Genomic DNA, 5,308 nt, shown 5'->3' with positions numbered 1-5,308 from the left:
ACCAGTTAGGGCGAGGGCATCATTCACTGGTGACTCCTGGAGCACTGTGACAGCACCACCCCTCACCCCCACCCCTGTCCACATCTTCAAGGGGAGAGCTGAACTCTCACAAAGGGAGTGGAAGTAGAGAAAGGGTTAACTCAAACTGCTGGAAAAGCTAAAAGTAAATTTTAAAATGCTGAGCTGCACATATTCATGCTAGGACGAGAGTCTGCTTATATGCTTGCTGGGCATTTTGGTATTTACCACTTAACATCTTTTCAACTTCTGCAAGGGATTTTCCCCCCACTCTCCCTAATGTAAACACAGATTTCTCAGCAAGTCATTTCTCAAGCCATGTCATTTCTGGTATGAAAAAAAATTGTAATAACATGGCATCTGAATGATATACTTGTCTGGGAATATTAGTTATCCTTTGCTAACAGATTCTGAGATGATAGTCTATTAGCTTGGGGCCAATGTTTTGGAGTTTTTCTCTTTTTAAGTTTTCTCCTCTGATTAAGACTTAAAAATTTGTCAGTGGCAGAAAAAAGTTCTGAAGAGTTTTTGTAAATTGTGGAGGTCTTCTTCACAAGATAGCTCCATCTCCTCAAGCAGCTTTATTTCTTTTAAGAACTTTTTTTTTTTTTTACAGTTTTTGGCCAGGGCTGGGTTTGAACCTGCCACCTTTGGTATATGGAACCAGCACCCTACTCCCTTGAGCCACAGGCACCACCCTCTTTTAAGAATTTTTTTCACTTGACAAAACTTTACAATTTTGGTTGATAAAGAATTTCATTTTTAAAAACACAGGTATACTATGACAGTGTTCTCTCATTAGAAAACATTTTGTTCCATCAAAGTAACAGTTCTTTCTCAACCATATGAGGACGTTTTCCTCCTTATTTTCTCCCCAGCTATTTAGTAATATAATGCCAAACAGCTTCCATCAGAAATGAGGCTGGTTAGTTGCTACCAGCTAACCTTTTAAACTCTGCTTTTGTGTAACCTTAGAAAAATTGCTTCATCTCTTTGGCCTTCAGTTTCTTTATTTGTAAAATGGGGGAAATTTGGCTATGGATCATCTGAGGCTATGTAGAAATCCTGGCAGTATAAAATAGGAAGAGGTCCAGAGACTTAGACTGTGAGTCTGGCTACCCACAAGCTGTGACGTGGGCCAGTTTTCTTAATCTCCTTTCTAAACTGTAGTAGAACCTCTGTAAGTTGACTACCCAAGGAGCTGTAACCAACTGGTCAGCGTACGGAGGTGGTCAACATAAGGAATTAGGCCTACTGTACTGAAAGTACATGTAGTACATGTCGAGTCTGTGAAAATTAGGTCAACTTAAGGAGGTGGTCAATATAGGGATGTGGTCAACTATGGAGGTTTTACTGTATTTCTATAAAATAAAGCCCACAATATTTATGGTGCTTACTTGGCAAGGGTATCGAGATCAAAATGATACATAAAACAGAATATACTTTATAATTAACACAGTGACACAAGGAGTAAGGGGTGACAGTGGATGATGGCCCTGCTCCTTCCTAGCTCTTGCATGCCTGAGATCTCAATGCCAAGCAAGCTCTGTGCTCCAGGAAGTCTCCTCTGCATCCTCATCTGACTGTTACCCATGCTGCTTCCCACCTGGCAGTGCTTCCTTCCCTACATCTCTACCTAATTCCCACCCTACTCTCCATGACCCACTCTCACCAAGCCACCTCTGACCACCACAGCCCCACTGGTGGATACCCCATTACAAACTGTCCTTAGACATTAAAAGTGTCTGGATGTCTCTCTTCCATGCTGATTTCTCCTGTCCTATGATGGGTAGGTAGGAAGTAATTTCAGGTAATAACATGCTTGTGCTATGCCCCCTGGTGACATGCACAGGGCAGTTGCTGTGCACCTCTCCTAAGTGGACAGAAGGCTCTCAGTTTGGGGATTCCAGGGCTGGGCAAGTTCTTTGAGTGACTGGTGGCAGAAATAGCAGCTGAGCTCATCAGTGGGTACTAGCCTGCAAGCTAGAGGTTAAAAAGCAAAATTAACCCCCCAAAAAACTTACTAATATTAAGAGGAAAAAGTGAAAAGTAGGTTTTCACATCCATTTCTTCCATGATAAATATAGTGGATTTTATTACTACTCTCAAGATACTAGGAAAATAGAGTTCTACATTGTTGAAACCAGCTCTTACATAGTTCTGAGAGAAGATATTCCAAAGAAGTTTTTTTAGTATTAAAATTTGAGAGTAAGAACATGAAAATATTTGCTTCGACAGATATTTTTCAAGTTCCTCTTACGGGCTGAGCAAGAGGCTGGGTGCCATAGCAGATGGGTGGACAACCCTGGCTCATAAGATGCCACAGTCCCCTGGAGAAGGCAAACCAGAGGAAGACGTGGGGCCACTAGGATGTGTGCTGGGGCAGACATGGGGAGATGTGCCACAGAGGCTTTGCAGAAGAGGAAGGGGAGGGGGGTCTTGAAAAACTTATGATTTAGCTAGGTCAAGAGTGTAGGAAAAACTAGGCACCTGTAATCCTAGCACTCTGGGAGGTTGAGGTGAGTGGATTGCCTGAGCTCACGGGTTTCAGACCAGCCTGAGCAAGAGAGAGACCCCCCTGTCTATAAAAATAGAAAAATTAGGCTCGGCGTCTATAGCTCAAGTGGCTAAGGTGCCAGCCACATACACCAGAGCTGGCAGCTTCGAACCCAGCCCAGGCCTGCCAAACAACAATGACAACTACAACCAAAAAATAGCTGGGCATTGTGGCCGGTACCTGTAGTCCCAGCTACTTGGGAGGATGAGGCAAGAGAATTGCTTAAGCCCAGGAGTTGGAGGATGCTGTGAGCTGTGATGCCACAGCACTCTACCCAGGGTGACAGCTTGAGGGTCTGTCTCAAAAAAAAAAAAAAAATTAGCCAGCATTGTGGTGGGTGCCTGTAGTTCAGCTTCTTGGAGGCTGAGGCAAAAGGATCTCTTAAGCCCAAAAGTTTGCGATTGCTGTGAGCTACGATGATGCCATGGTATTCTGCCTAGGGTGACAGAGTGAGACTCTGTCTCACCCCCGTCCCCCCAAAAAAGAGCAGAGAAAAAAGCTCAAAGGTGCATATGGGTAAGTGGCGAAGAATGAAGCTAACAGGGTGGGGGCCAGGTCTGGAAGAGCCTTTATTGCTACAGTGAACATTTATATTTGGCCTGAAAACCCTAAGGGATAAAAGGAGAGAAGTTGAATTGATGACATGGAACCTACGTTTTTAAAATGATTGCTGCATAGAAATAATTACACATGCACTTCGTTGTTCTTTTGTTTTGTTTTTCACCATAACGTACCAGCCACAGGAGGAGACTGGGGGAGAATCTTTTAAATTTTTGCTAAAGGCCTTCCAAAACGAAACCTGCCAGTGTACTAAAAAGCCTTAAATCTTGGCTACTGTGTTCCCCAGGGAAAATCACTGTACCTCTCTGAGCCTCTGTTTTCTAATGATTACTTAGGGAAGTGTCTTAGGTTAAGTAAAATTAATATATTGGTTTATGACCAGTATTTTTTTTAATAAAGTAGAATACATTTAAAAAAGTCAAAATGGGGCCAAGTGCAGTGGCTCACACGTGTAATCCCAGCACTCTTGGTAGCTGAGGCAGAAGGGTTGCTTGAGCTCAGGAGTTTGAGACCATCCTGAGCAAGAGTAAGACTCCATCTCGACTAAAAATAGAAAAATTAGGTGGGGGCTGAGTACAGTGGCTCACACCTGTAATTCTAGCACTCTGGGAGGCTGAGGCAGGTGGGTTGCCTGAGCCTCACAGGTTCAAGACCAGCCTGAGCCAGAGGGAGGCCTGGTCTCTAAAAATAGCCTGGCGTTGTGGTAGGCACCTGTAGTCCTAGCTACTCAGGAACCTAAGGCAAGAGAATCACTTGAGTCCAAGAGTCTGATGTTGCTGTGAGCTATGACGCCATAGCACTCTACCGAGGGTGACAAAGTGAGACTCTGTCTCAAAAAAATAAAAAAAAATTAGCTGGGCACTGTAGCAGGCAGCTGTCCCAGCTACTCCAGAGGCTGAGGCAGGAGGATCGGCTGAACTGAGGAGTTTGAGGTTGCAGTGAGCTGGGCTGAGGCCTTGACACTATAGCCTAGGAAACAGGGAGACTCTGTCTAAAAATAAAAGATAATAATAATCAAAGTACATTGTATATAGTAAGGGCATTTGTTGTTTTTGAAACTGGTTTAACATATATATACACACACACACTCACATATATGAAAGCTGTGTCTGTGTGTGTGTGTGGATGCACACGCTGCGTTGTGATATTGACTGTACTTCTAACTCCAGGGAACAGCTGCAGATCTGAAAACTAATGGACAACGAGCTCCCTTCTATTCCTAAGACCCTCTGATTTTCTCCTTAGGCTGCTAACCAGTAGGTTACTGAGGCTATTCTAAAAGGATATGGGAAGTTCTTAACCATGAATTGTGTTCATGGCACTGGGATACTTTCCTGTGTACACAGGTCTCCAAAGCTACTCCTCTGGATTTTTAAGGCCTCATCTATAAAAGTGTTTTCACATCCTTCAGTTTGGTAGTGTTCTTCAAAGCAGTCCTGGACGCCAAGCGCATGCTTTAATGTTTGCGTTGCCAGTAGTGACATCTAGTGGTCATGTTGCACGTATCCTATACAATGGGTGTGTGTCCTGCATAAAAATCAATTCTACATAGTAATAAAGAAAACCTGTAGCTGTGCGATGCTTTCTTAGATTACTTTGAAGCTTTCCAATATCCAGAAGTCACTGCTTTTTTATAACTATGAAGTAGAAATTTGACAAAGCATGCTCTGATAAATTAATGAGAAATCATAGTGCAGGTAACTAAAGGTCTTGGTGCCTTGTCATTTACAGGTGTGTGCTGGAGCTTAGGCTTTTGCATGGTGCCTGGTACTTGGTAGCACTCAAGATATTTTGTTGAATGTTTAAATATGTGGGTGATTAATGATCCCATGGGAAGAATCCCAGAGGAAGTAGGCCTTGAAGGACAAAGAGGAATTTGGTGAGAGACTAGAGGGCTAAGAGCATTGAAACGGAGAGGTATGGAAGGCCAAAGGGGAACTGAATAGGGCCCAACAGGGCAGCTTGGAAGCTTGAACACTGAAAGTGGCTGTGTGGAGTTGTTTGAGAAGGACTCATCTGGCAGTGGTATGTTGAGTGGATTAAGAGGAATAGAAACTGGATAGAGGCCAAGAAGCTAATGCACTAGTGAGGGAATGAATTCCTTAGTTAGGATGGTGACAGAGGAAAGAAAAAGAGAACAGGCCACGTGTGGTGCTCATGCCTGTAATCCTA

This window comes from Nycticebus coucang, chromosome 1 (genome assembly GCF_027406575.1).
Source record: "Nycticebus coucang isolate mNycCou1 chromosome 1, mNycCou1.pri, whole genome shotgun sequence".
NCBI classification, from domain to species: Eukaryota; Metazoa; Chordata; class Mammalia; order Primates; family Lorisidae; genus Nycticebus; species Nycticebus coucang.
The sequence above is the reverse complement of the archived record's forward strand: the minus strand, read 5'-3'. Positions refer to the sequence as shown.